At 37.7% G+C, this 14,839-nt stretch overlaps 1 pseudogene; it reads left to right on the plus strand.

Annotated features, from left to right (window-relative positions):
* The first annotated feature begins 1,666 nt into the window (after window positions 1–1,666).
* LOC148093799 (uncharacterized) lies at window positions 1,667–3,163 on the plus strand (annotated as a pseudogene).
* Window positions 3,164–14,839: the final 11,676 nt, after the last annotated feature.

The raw sequence follows: 14,839 nt of genomic DNA on the forward strand, positions 1-14,839 counted from the left end.
ATAGACTGATAGTGTAAGTTCCATTGCAGGTCCAGGAAGAGCATGAGTGAAGGCACAGTCCAGCCAAGGCCTGGGTGTAGTGTCAGGTAGAGCAGGAGTGGGCAGTAAGCCTAGAAACCTTTAATGGATGTGCAAAAGAGCGTCAAATGCAGTCCAGGGCCTGAGGGTGGGCCCCTGGCCTTTAAATTAACACATTAAAAGCTTGTTGACTAGTCTCTGAGCACATGAAAAGCTTAAAGCCATTATCCATTGAGTATCTGTTTGAATCCTAGTACCTAGTAAGTGGGAAAACTTGGAAAATATATTAATTTCCCTATACTGGAATTTCAGTATCTGTGTTCTGAGGCTGATATTTATCTCGCAGGATTGTTGCAAGGTTTAAACACCTGAGAACTGTTCAGCATCAGGGCAGTAGCAAACCACGCTAATTTAGGACAGCAGCAAAGCCTGTGAACAACCAATCCAAAAAAATCAACCCAAAAGACCTCCAGCTTTATTACCATACTTAAAATTTTACAATCAGATCATTTGTAAATAAATTAATTTAAACATGCATGTGTATCTGTACTATTTCAAAAAATAAAATTACATTTCTAACTAATTCGGGGGCAGATAATCACACTCTATTCAAAGTTTAAGCACTCTAAAACTCAAGCTTTTTTATACACAATATTTATTGTATTGTATGTAAATGGTATGTATGAATAAGCTATTCATGATGACATTTTAAACACCTTAAACAAAAATTAATTATCTGAGAAGACATTTCTAGTATATAGAAAAAGCATAATGATGGAGAGGGGTTTAGAGAAAGTGGAGTATAGAATAAAAAGGTTTGAAGCCTACTTAGGAAAGAATGAGAGGAAGGAAGGAACCTGGAGTCAGAATACTCAATGCCTAAGGAAAAGTGCTGGGGGGAAAAAGAGGAGGAAGCCAGAGTGAAATTAAAATTGAAGGGGAAAAAAATAATACAGAAATCCTAAAATTTATTTTTTCTCACTTTACAATTTTGGCTAGATTTGATCATTCTTAGTATAAGCAAACCTTCTTACCAGAGAGAAAAGAAGTTAGTAAAGAGTACACAATTTAAAAATAATTGTAGATTACCTTGCCATGTGATTTGCTGTTCATGCAATTCATATTTTCACATAAATTTGTTAAGAGTCAAATGTCTGACTTGGGTAAGTAGATAAATATTAGAGCTACTGAGATTTTGCTTGTAACAAAAACAAGAATGTTCCTATACATCTAATTTCCTGGTTAGTGTGAAAATTTGTCAGGTAAACATGGAAACGTTTGCAAAAATACGTTATATCTGCCGCCAAGGCATGCTGAGCTGAATTTCGAGCCTCCAGAAACACTGCACATTTATTCTGATTTAGCAAAGGGTTTCTGGAAACTATGCTGATTTTCATGGCTTAAAAAATATTTTTAAAACTTCTAAAGTGATACGGTGCATAGTAATGTAATTATAAACTATTTTAAAATTTTCTTTTTGCCCACATTGTAACTGCAATAAAGGCAAAGAGAAAGCAGATGAAAGAATTGTTTTAAAACAATCTACTTTCTGATAGATGCTCAGGGTTGCAGAGGTCGGGCTAGAAGCAGGTCTGTGTGCCACTGTAGATGCTCCCAGCTGTAGACTTCAACTTGAACAGCTTAGAAAATGGACTCAAAAAACACATATTCTGAGGAAAATAACGCCAGGCCTCTTTATTGCTTGGAAGGCATGGCCCAGCAGCCTTACCCAAATTTCTGGTACCAGAATGCTGCCTATAATCCATTCTCAGTTCCTGTGGCAGGATTCAGAACTGGAAATCTGCATTTGCCATGCTTCTTGGTGCCCGGCCAGCATCCGGGCTCCCTGATGCCTCAGTCCCCATCGCCCGTCGCACCTAATCGAAAGCCTATATTCCCTATGCGCTGTCATCCAGCACGATCCCGGCATTACAGTGGCCACGGGGAAAGGGGAACCACAAAGACCCAAACTGAACTTCAGCAGGTGCAGCACAAGGGGACTTCACAGAGTTCCTGTGAAAGCAGGGGTGCCCTCGATAACCCTCCAGGGGGTGAAGGCTGATCCCCTGGGACAGTGTATGAAGAGGAGGTGGGAGGAGAGGACAGCTACCCCCAGGGGCTGCGCCCTCCCCTGCCGGGTTGGCCAGGTTTAGTTTAACGAAGCTGGTGAAGCAGGCAGTGTGATACGAGCTGGTGGCAGGACGCAGAGCTCGAGAGGTCCCCTGAGTCACCACCAGAAGGGAGAAGAAAGGGAACAGAGAAAAACTGGTGCAGTGTAGGAGCTGGATGAAGAGGAAGTGACAGAGCAGAACAGCTACTCCAAGGAGGCCGTTCTCTACTGCCTGGTTGGCCCAGCTTAGCAAAGTTGATGAAGGCATCCCGCATGATAGGAGGTAGTGGCCGGATGCAGAGCTCAGGAAATCCCCTGAGCAAATGCCCTTGGTAAGTGAAGAGTCGGCACCAGACTGCACGACAGAGAAATTGAGGAAAGAGCCCAGGAATTGGAAATTAAACAGAGGTGACCAGGCCCAGAGCGTATTCTTTTTTTTTTTTTTTAATATATCTTTATTGATTTCAGAGAAAGGAAAGGAGAGGGAGAGAGAGAAACAGAAACATCAATGATGAGAGAGTCATTGATCGAGCCCACAACCCAGGCCTGTGCCCTGACCGGGAATCGAACCCCGATCGCCTGGATCCCAGGTCAACGCTCAACCGCTGAGCCACGCCTGGCCGGCGAGCATATTCTTAAATCGAAAGACTGTATTTGAAGAAAACTGCTGTCTTGAACATTGTGCTTGCCAATGATTCAGTTGATGATGAGTTGGAAGAGGAAGAGTCTGGGGTAGAGTGGCTCTCTGAGGAAGTTAATAGTCTGAGTTCTAAAGAAAGGCTTTATCATGAGGCACACAGGGCAGCTAGGTTGTCAGAGAGCTCTCTTTATCCCCAAGATGTCTGGACCTCCAGAAATAAGAACAACAGTAGAAGTAGGTATGCTGAATAGAAGAACATCCCTTTGATTTGTGTGTTGAAGAGAAGGGAGGACTGTGAAATCATTTATATCAAGCTCCGAAGAGAACATACCATGGCCAAACAGGAGACACTGGAATCCAAGAGAGTGACTCAGTCTCAGAAATCATTGGAATGAAACAAATTACTGAGTTCCAGCTACAAAGAAGAGCTAAATTATGTTGCATCATCATGATGGGCTAGAACATGTGATGTTTTGAAGCTGTTATACTAACAAACAAGTTAAGCCTTTGGAATTACAACTTGTAAAAGTAAATAAATTGAATTGCATGTGTGTAAAATTTTTTTTTAATAAAATAAAACAAATAACATTCCAATTAATGGGAAGGCTGTACAACTCCAGTTCATAGCAACCAAATAAAATAAGGCATGGGATTCACCCACCAGATTTATTGTTATTTCTGAAAAAAAGTAACTAAAATTTATTTCTAGTTTTTTTAAAAAGTATTTAGCTGCTTCTATTTGGAAAAAAAACCCAACAACCAACTGGAAAAGAACAACCTAGGCAAAGATTTCCAATCATTTTCAAATGCCTGTGTGTTTTTTTCTCTCTGCATCTGCATAGCAATTTACCATTAGGGGGAAAATATCTCATCAATGCAGTTGTAATTAAAAAAATCCAATAAAAATTCTAATACTTTAATCAGACCATCAAAATCCTTGAGAGATCACTTTAATTCTTCTGCATAAATAATTCCTAAGAAATTACCCTTTTTCTCTTTCATATTCCTAAACTAAAACCACTATGTGGAATTTAAATATTTGTAATACTACTTCAAGTTTAGCAAATGATCTTCTTATTAGGGAACAAACAATGAAAAATAAAAAGAAATGTTCTTTGTAATAATATTTTTCATAAAGTGTAGTTGATTGTCTACCATTGCCTTAAGTTGCCAATTTTCCTCTGTGTGTGTGTGTGTGTGTGTGTGTGGTGGAAGGATATTAAATTAAACTACAAAATGAAACTCAAAGCCAGTTTGACAAAACAAGAGCTGCTTTTATGTAACAAGGAAGTGAGCATTAATTTGGGGGTTTTAAAAACAAAACAAGGACTTCAACTGAAGCACTGTTGTAAAAGTACTATTGGAATAAAACGGGGATAAACACAAGACTTTAAGATGAGTGAATAAAAAAGCTGTGGTACATTTACACCATGGAATACTACGCAGCTATAAAGAAGGATCTCATACCCTTTGGGACAGTATAAATGGACCTGGAGAATATTATGCTAAGCGAAATAAGCCAGGCAGAGAAAGACAAATATCACATGATCTCACTCACATGTGGACTCTAAAGAACATAATAAACATAAACGAAAGAGATTCAGTGACATAGAAGCATGGAACAGACTGATGAATCTCAGAGGGAAAGTGGGGGTGGATGGGGAAAGATTAACCAAGGAGTTTATATGCAAATATGCATAACCCATGGACACAGACAATGGTGTGGTGAAGTCCTGGGGCAGGGAGTGGGTGTGGGGTGGAAGGGGTCAATGGGGGAAAAAGGGGACATCTGTAATATTTTCAACAATAAAGATAAATTTTTTTAAAAAAGACAAAACTTTAGGTAGATCATGTAACCAAGTGTCTCATTTATTTATTGGAAGCACTATAGACAAAAAAAAGAAAAGGCATGGAATATGTGTTGGGTATTTGGACACTTTTTTGCAAATGTTATTTTGAATGATGAGATGCTTAGATGACTCTTGTGGTAACTTCATGTTCTACATATTGATACAATTTCCTATCCGATTTTAGGTTTAAACAAGTACGTTTACACTTGCTTAGGATAGTTATTTTAAAAGAGATTTTTGAACATTTTATCAAGTGCTCCAGAATGTATTCAGAATTTCTGGTAAAGATATTTTGTGTATAGAAAATATTTCAATTGGCATCTCTTCGTTATTTGCTTGTACTTGCACTTTTGTTTAATTCAGATACTCCTATATCTTGATGGGAATATAAAGTTTCTTTCTTTATAGCTATGTACTTACAACTCTGTGCAGATATAGAGTTTCTTTCTGTATAACATTATATTGCTTATTCCCATTGAAACTTACATCAGCCTAGTATAAAGCAATTTATCACATTTTAAAAAGTGAGAAAATTTATTGGTTATTTATTTTTTTGTCTTTCTTTTTAGTATTGTTGCTTTGAAACAACAAATTTCAAGTAATATTACTGGGCTCTCCCAAACTATTCCAGCTACTGGAATCTCCTCCTTTGACTTCTGCTTGAGACCTGTGACAACACCAATAGGCAGTACAAAGGTTTAGTTCTTTTGATAGATGGTTACATCTGCAAAATTGTAAATGTGTGTGTAAAATGACTAATTTCTGCTTTCTGATTCTTTAGCATCTCTAAAGTGCATTCCTTTGTCACCTCTCCAGTGAAGTCATATAATGGCCTGCTAACCTAACTCCCTTTCTGCAGGTTCACCTACCTCCTATCGTTCAGTTACTCACAAGTATTTCTGAGTGCCTCTCACCATGCTTAGTAAGTCTCCAGGAACACAAAGGATGGTTTATAAATAACTAAGACTCTGTCTCTGTCTGCAGGAAGCTTACAGTCAAAGCAGGAGAAAAACAAGTCAATGAATACCGTGTAGTCTGTTAGGCTTTTTAGAGGCAGATGAAAATGCAACAGTGGAGGGCCAAGGAATGGAGTGAAAGACACGATATTCAAGGCAAAAGGAATCATTCTAAAGCATAAGTAAAAATCTCTTGCTTAAAATGTATTCATGCCTCCCCACCTCATATAGTGAAAAGTCCAGAGTCCTTAGAATAGACCTTTGGTTTCCCTTAGTATCTACACTGCACCCCCGGGGAGCATTTGGAAGTGAGTGGTGCATTCCTGCCTATTCCTGATAAATTACACCCTAATTTAGCATCTTAAAACAACAAATGTTTTCTGGGGTTTTTTGTTTGTTATCTTATATGAGCTTCTGTGGATCAGGAATCAGAATGACTTAGCTGGGTGGTTCTGACTCTAACGAGAATAGTCAGGCTGTTGGTCAGAACTGTCATCTCGTGGGGCTGTTGGCGGGAAGTTGCAGTTCCCCAGGGCTGTTCACAGGACAGGCCAGCTGGCTTTCCCCAGAGTGACATGAGTGGTTGAGCAGTGCGTGTGCGCGTGTGTGTGTGTGTGTGTGTGTGTGTGTGTGTGTGTGAGAGAGAGAGAGAGAGAGAGAGAGAGAGAGAGAGAGAAACCAAGACAGACTCCACAATCTTTCATAACCCAGTCTCCGCAGGACAATTTATCATTTCTGCTTTATGCTGTTGGGCACACAGACAAACTCTTGTACAATGTAGGAGGAGATTATACAGGGGTGTGGATAGCCAGAGTCTGGAGGATTGGGGACCAGTCATAATGACTGGAGATTGCTACTAGCATGAGCAGGGTCCAAGGATATTAAAGTCTTGCACAATAAAGAACTGCAACCCCTCACCAAGTTACAACAGTGTTGCCAAATAGCTCTTCTATACTTTGTGCACACTGTCTTTTCCTGCGTGCACACATCTGTGCTCTGTCTGTGTCTAGCTCCTCGCAATTCCCTGTAAAAGGCAATTCCTTTTGATCTCCACAAATCTTCCTTCTGGCTTCAGTGCCTTCCTTGCCTTGGCAACCTTTCAAACACTCTCCAGGATTTTGTGCAAATATCTTCCTCTCCTGGATGCGTTCCCTGGTCACATTAAGCAGATGAGCCCTTGCTTCTCCCTGCTCTATTCAAATCTTTGTTATAGCTCTATTATACTGCTGTGACCACTCACTCTTTTACCAACCCTTCTCCCCCAGGGAGACTGTGAACCCCTGCAGGCCTATATTTTATAATCTTACTTCACTCTCAGTGCCACATATTTTACACGGTCCCTGTACATAGTAAACACTTCTCAATACAAGCTAGTTGAATAAATAATCAAATTAGTGGCGTGCTGTCTGTGTTTGTGAGCATGTGTGTAAAGGATGGTGCCATTTAGGAGAGAGCCGTAGAATGTAAATGCTTGATTGGCTCTGTTTTAACCCAGATCCTGCTTGTTCCATTGTTTCCTGTTGAGGCACAAATCCATCTTCACATAACTCACATCTCAGAATAACTTTTTAAAATAAGTGAGTATTTCCTAGCACATTAGAACAGTAGATAAATATCCTTTTATTCTAAGGATGTGGGCTATGATGAAACTTAAACCAAGTAAAGGGGGAGTGAGTAACTTCCCTTAAGAGGTGATATTTAAACGAAGAGCTGAATTATGGGAGGAAATTGCCATGTGAATACCTGGGGGAAGAGAACCTGAGCTAGAGGGAGGGAATGACCAAGAAGTGCAAGGTTTCTGTGGCTGGAACAAGCTTGGCATATATGGGAGTTAGAAAGTTAACAAGTGATGCTGAAGCACATTAAAAGGTTGAGAGATTTAGAATGAGAGACAAGAGGAGCTAAATCATGAAGGACTTTATAGGCTATGGAAAGGAGTTTAGATTTTACTCTAAATGTAGTTGAGAGCACTTGAATGAATCTCAAAAACAGAAGTGATATCTGATTCATGCTTATAAAGTTTTGGAGTTTTGAACCTTTTAGTCTGGTCTTTACTATAATCCAGCAATTTTCAAACGGTGTGCCTCAAGAATTTTTAGAACATGAAATACCTGACTATTTTGTCAGGGGCACTGACCTCTTTTCTCTTAGATTGTCAAAGAAAATGACAATAGCCAACAAAACAATAGCCGTCTGGTGTGAATGAATTAAAATTATACCTATTTTTTTGGTCAGATTAGCAAAAGATATATTTTTGGCCTGCTGCAGAATTTTAACAATTAGTTTATGTGTGCCATGAGATGAAAGAGGTTGAAAATCACTGCTATAATCATTAGCTCCTGAATCTGACATCTGTGACAAAAGGTCTTCTAAGCATCCAGATGTAGGGGTGGCTCGGGTTCACTAATGGTGCACTGGCTCTTTTATTTACAGTTTTAACATTTCATGGAACTTCAATATTGACACTTAGCCCATGATCTATGTTTTGCTTAAAGATTTAGCTTAGCCCTAAGCACTTTTGCTCAGTGGTTAGAGTGTCAGCCTGCGGACCGAAGGGTTCTGGGTTCAGTTCCAGCCAAGGGCAGGTATCTCAGTTGCAGGCTCAGTCCCTGCCCTGGTTGGGGCGTGCGTGGATGGCAACCAATCAATGTGTTTTTCTCACATCGATGTTTCTCTTTCTCTCTCTCTCTCCTCCTTCTCTTTCTCCCTTCCACTCTCTCTGAAAAACAATGGAAAAGGTATCCTCAAGTGAGGCTTAAAAAAAGAATAATAATAAATAAAGCTTTGACTTTACCCTGTGGATAGTAAAAATCCAGGGATTCTTTAAAAAAAAAAAAAAAAGTTTAGCTTAAAATGCCAAAATTTTCTTACACACAAACATTCTTGTCAAGATTAGATAAGCACTAATAGAAAAGTGAATAACTTTTGCCCCATATGCTTCTTTATCATCTACTATATGTGCATTGCCCATTGATTTTGACAGTGCTGCACGTTAATAGTGCTCCATAAGGCTTGATAGAAGGAAGATAAATTTAAGCCTCAACATTGTAAATGCATTTCTGATAATTAAAAAGACCAAGCCATTATAATTAAGGTGTAATTAAAATAAGTAACAAAACTCTTAAATTTCTATCAAAGCCAAAATAATTCTTTAGAGCAAAGCAGAGACTATTATAGTAAAACTTAATTAAATGTAACCTAGAGATTTGGTTATGTTGTATATAAATAAATAGTTACAAAATTTGATTCATGATTGTTATGATAACCCTCAAGTTGATTTGTGTCTTCACAAAAGTTACTAGAAAATAGTATTTAGGTGACTTTTTTTAATATATTTAAATTAATTAAAAATTAAAAAGCATGTGAATGTTTAATTGAACTGCTGCAGTTTTGCTTTTGGTAATTTGATCAAAATTTTGTACAAGCTCTAGACCTAAGAGAGCTGGGTTTTGTAGGCAATATTCTTCCTTCACCTCTCAGAAAATACATTTAATCAGCTTAGGTTAGAAAGAGAACAATCAGCAAGTTGCCAAGGAAAGGGCACGCACACTTCAAATTTCTCTTTGGAGGTGGAACGCAGGTTAAAAAAGTGACATAAAAACATACACAATGATTTCATTGTCATACAGTCAAAACAGATCTATTAAGAACAAAAGAGTATGACTATTTCAACTCGACTTGAAACCTATCTGTAACCTCACCTCTTATTTAAAAACCTAGCCAAGTGGATTTTTAACCATACTATAGAGTCAAATCAACAAAATTTGAAGTGCACACTTTGAAAATGCATCTGGTCAAAACACATGTGAGAATTAAAGGAAACTTAAGAACATTTAAAGTTGTGTGATTTTCCCCCCCACTCACTATTATAATCTTTCATGTGGACCAAACAAATTGTAAATCCCAGGTCATCAAAAACAAAAAAGAACTTAATAAACTGATGAACAGAAATGATTCAATGACATAGAAGCATGGATCAGACTGACAAATCTCAGAGGGATGGAGGGGGAGGGAGGGGGAGAGATTAATCAAAGAACTTATATGCATATATGCATAACCCATGGACACAGACAATAGTGTGGGGAGGGGGGTGGGGTGGGATGGAATGGATCAATGGGGAGAAAAAGAGACATCTGTAGTATTTTGAACAAAAATTAAAAAAACACACACACAAAAGAGTAAATATAATAGGGAGAACCAGGGAGAAATTATTATAATATAGAGGTTAGGAGTTCAGGCTCAAGAGCCAAACAATCCTTGATTTCAGTCCTTGCTTTGTCTCATATTAGCTGTGTGATTTGGGACAAATCTTTTATCGCAAGATTAAGTTTCTTCATGTGTAAAATGGAAATACTATTGGCGAGCTTAAGTGAGATAATGCACAGTACTTGGCACTGTGCTTAATGCATACTTGGTACCTAACAGGCAGTTATTTTCATTCATTCATTCAACATATACATCAGACACCAGGTATCCCCCAGGAATCCTGCTGGCTAATAGAAGTACAACAAGAACAAGATCCTTGTCATGGAACTGGTAGTTTAGTAAGAAGGAGAGAAAATTAACAATTAATAATTAACTACAAGAAAGTACTTTGGAAAGGGTGGGGAAGGAGGTATGCCAGAGAAAGCTTCTTAGAGGAGATACGTTTTAAGCTTAGAAATGCAAGAATAGACAGGGGTTGGGCAAGAAAGAAGGTAAAAGAGTGTTCCACGCAGAGGAAACAGCATATGAAATGGCTTTAATTTTTTTCAGAGATTCAGATGGGCATATCCTCTTCTTCATTTCTGTGCATTCTCTCCATGCCTGGTTCTCACTCCCCTCTGCGTATACACCTTGTTTTCATTTTGCTGGAGCCTTCTTATTTGCTTGGATAATTCCTCTACAGCCTTCAGATTTCTCCTTGCACATTGCATTTCCAGGAAGCTTTTTCTGAGTATAGTAGGCGCCTCTGTATGTTCTGTCACTTCCTTAGCACTTATCATGCTTTACCCTCTGCTTCAACTTGTGAGGGTAAGGACCTGGTTTACCTTTGCATCCAAGATATCTAGCATAGTACTGTTACATAATAGGTATTTAATAAATATTTGGTGGAGGGATTGAGGAAAAAGAAAAAGAAAGAACTCATTGACAGGGACAATAGTGCAACTGTGTGATCACAGGGTGGAGGTGGAAGGGGAGGTGGGAGAAGGTATAGGGAGGACAAATGGTAATAGAAAAGGATAAAATAAAAAAGAATAAATAAATATTTGGTGGAGACTGTGTCTGATTTGCCATTTACCTTCACGAGTAAGTGAGTGAGTGCATATGACAAAACAGACAGAAAAAAAATCAAAAGAAAAAAAACAAAAACAAAAAAACACCTCACAAGCATGCATAAAAGAAAGAAAGAAGATAAGGACACTGTGTTAATGCTTTACACATAGTGTTTATAAAGAGTTTACCACTATTGCAACAAAAAAAATAAGGTACTTAGGAATAAATTTAACCATGGAGGTAAAAAACCTATGCTCAAAAAATTAGAGGATACTGAAAAAGAAATTGAGAAAGATACAAATAACTGGAAGCATATACCATGTTCATTGATTGGAAGAATTAACACCATTAAAATGTCCACACTATTCAAAACAAACTATAGATTCAATGCAATTCATATTAAAATACAATTGTCATATTTCACCGATCTCGAGCATATAAAACTATACTACAAGCCCATTGTAATCAAAACAGCCTGATACAGCCATAAGAATAGGCATACAGTTCAATGGAACAGAAAGGAAATCCAGGAATAAATCTAACAACTTTATGGTCAATTAATATTTGACAAAGGAGGCAAGAACATCCAAAGGAGTAAAGACAGTCTCTTCAATAAATGGTGTTAGGAAAACTGAATAGGTACATGAAAAAAAAATGAAACTAGACCATACACAAGAATAAACTCAAAATGGAGAAAATACTTAAATGTAAGTAGTGAAACCATAAAAATCCTATAAGAAAACAGGCAGTAAAATCTTAGACATCTCTCATAACAATATTTTGCCCATATATCTCCTAGGGTAAAGGAAACAAACAGAAAATGTAAATAATGGGACTACATCAAACCAAAAAGCTTTTGCACAGCAAAAGAGACCATCAACAAAATGAAAAGACAACATAAGAGGACATACTTGGCAATGAGACATCTGATAAGGGGTTAATTTCCAGAATATATAAAGAACTCACACAACTCAACACCAAGAAGACAAAAAACCCAATTTAAAAAATGAGCAAAGGGTCTGAATAGATACTTCTCCAAAGAGGACATTCAGATGGCCAATAGACATACGAAAACTTGCTTAATGTCACTAATCATCAGATAGATGAAAATTAAAACCACAATGAGATATCACCTCATGCCTGTCAGAATGGCTCCCATCAATAAATCAACAAGCAACAAGTGCTGGAGAGGATGTGGAGAAAAGGAGACCCTACTGCAGAGTTGGTGGGAATGCAGACTGGTGCGGCCACCGTAGAAAACAGTGTGGAGTTTCCTTAAAAAATTAAAAAGGGAACTCCCTTTTGACTCAGCAATCCCACTTCTGGGAATATATTTTAAGAAACCTAAAACACTAATCCAAAAGAATATATGTACCCTTAAGTTCATTGCAGAGTTATTTACAATAGCTAAGATCTGGAAACTGCCCGAGTGCCCAACAGTAGACGAGTGGATAAAACCTGTGGTACACTTACACAATAGAATGTAACTCAGCCCTAAAAAAGAAAACTTACCTTTTGTAACAGCATGGATAGACCTGGACATTATTATGCTAAGTGACATAAGTCTGTCGGAGAGAGACAAATACCATATGATCTCACTTATATGTGGGATCTAATCAACAAAATAATTTCATAAACAAAATGGATACATAGAACAGACTGATAGTTATCAGAGGGGAAGGGGTTGGAGGGCTGAGTGAAAAAAGGTGAAAAGATTAAGAAAAAAACAAAACAAACCAACAACAAATTATATATATATATATCTGTGTGTGTGTGTGTGTGTGTGTGTGTGTGTGTGTGTGACACATAGACACAGACACTCAGGGACAATAGTATGGTGATAGCCAGAGGAAAAGGAGGGTTTGGGGGAGGTGGAAGTGGGAAGAGTGGGGATAAATGGGGGTAGAGAGAGACTAGACTTTGGGTGGTGAGCATATATGATGCAGTATCCAGATGATGTTTTGTCGAGTTGTACACTTGAGACCTGTTAAGTTTTGTTAACCAATGTAACCCCAGTAAGTTAGATAAAAAATAAAAATAAAGACAAATAAAAATTTTTAAAAAGAAACTAAAAAATAAATAAATAAAGAGTTTAGCTCTGGCTGGTGTAGCTCAGCTGGCTGGAATGTCATCCCACACACCAGAAGGTGATGGGTTCCATTCCTTCCGGCCAAGGGCGCATACCTAGGTTGCAGGTTTGGTCTCCAGTTGGGGCACGTATGAGAGGCAACCAGTTGATGTTTCTTTCTCACATTGGTGTTTTTCTCTCTCCTTCCCTCTCTCTCTTTCAAATCAATAAACAATCAATAAAATTAATAATAAAAAAGAGTTTACCACTCATTATTATCATCTTAATTAAGTCTCACAAAACCTTACTAAATCCATATAATTATCCCTGTTTTATAGGCAAGGAATTTAAGTCTTAGAAAAATTAATGTCTTATTGAACACTAAACTGATAGTATATGGAAGAGCGTGGATTAGAACCAAACCAGAAACTGTAAGACTTTGAGGTAGAGTCTTACAAACTCTCTTTGAGGTAGAGAGTAAAGCGCAAATACAGAAATATCTTGAAGGGCTGTAGAAGAAGATAGATGACTGGATAGACTCACTGGTATTGATATTTGCAGTGAAACAATTATGGGCATCTTTGATGTTAGTAAAAACTTTACTCATGTTCAGCAGTTTTATTGACATGATATAATAATTGCATTTTTTAATGCTTGAAAATTTGGGGGTAAAAGTATTGTCGCCTAACTAATATTTGAATCTCAGGTAAAGCATATGGTTTTCTGCGTGGGACATGTGGTCATGATATATTTCACTTTGGGGAAAGCTGAAAGCTGAAAATTCAGCTCCAGATACCCTGGATCTGCTGATAAGCAAGTATTAGCATTTGGAACAGCAGCCTTTGCACAACCTCTTTCAGAGAAAAATATTATTAGGAGTGAAAATTTAAAAATTTTAATCTCAAATGTTTAACGCAATATCAATTAAAATAAATTGAAAGTGACAAGGCCCAGGTTTGAATAGCTAGAATTTTGAGAGAATAAGAAACTTAAAATTTTTGATATGAGTGTTTTGAAAATACAAAGCAATGGGCCAGGCTTTAACATTTAGTAAATAATAGGATAGAAGGTTCAAGAATAATTACAACTCAAGTACATTTGAAGACAATATAATATAACATTAGCAGGGTTTGGGTGATGTTTCTTTCATGTTAGTTCTTGTCATCATAAGATTTTTATTTTATTACCCATAAAATAATAATTTATTTGTGAAAGATCAATGTGATTTTAGTTTTATGATTGTAGTTTTTATTATTAACCTCAAGATTTTGATGCTTGTTTACTTGGGTGTTATGTAAAACTGTACTTAATCTTTGTGGATTTTGTTTTAGAAAATTGGAATTAAAAGCATTCAAATTTGTCCTGGTGGCAATTATTTAATTGCTTTTGTTATAATTAACTCCATTTCTTTACAATTGAATTAAGTGACTATGTATACAAGATTGCTCAGTCTTACGGAGTTAGAAATTAATGAATTGTCAGTTATGATTAAATAAAAGTGGTATGTGAATCTAACAAAAACATTTGCAAAAATAATGTCATTAACATATTAGCAAGAATCTGTGAATTTGAACCCAGCCTTCTGCATTTCTCTAGAGCACTGGCAGAGCCCAGCCAGTTGTTGACCAATATCTATGTTTTCTTCTTTTTTGGTGCACAGCTAACCTACATTTCCAACTCCTTATGAGGTGGGGCGAAGGGTCCAAGTTCTGGCCCATTAATGTGGGCCTAAGTGATGTGTGCTGTCCTAGCCCGGACCTTAAACCCTTGGACGAGATACTGCAGATCTTTTTCTCTACTTCTCTGCTATCTGCCTACAGAAAATCCTGTGGAAGACTCCAGGACCTTAGAAGATGGTGGAGCTACATGTCAGGAACCAAGGTCCCTGGTAAACCGTAAAGAGCAGTCTGCCAATTCCTGAGTGAGATGTGATGTGAGTGA

Source organism: Miniopterus natalensis, chromosome 2, assembly GCF_054644295.1.
Source record: "Miniopterus natalensis isolate mMinNat1 chromosome 2, mMinNat1.hap1, whole genome shotgun sequence".
In the NCBI taxonomy this organism is placed as follows: Eukaryota; Metazoa; Chordata; class Mammalia; order Chiroptera; family Miniopteridae; genus Miniopterus; species Miniopterus natalensis.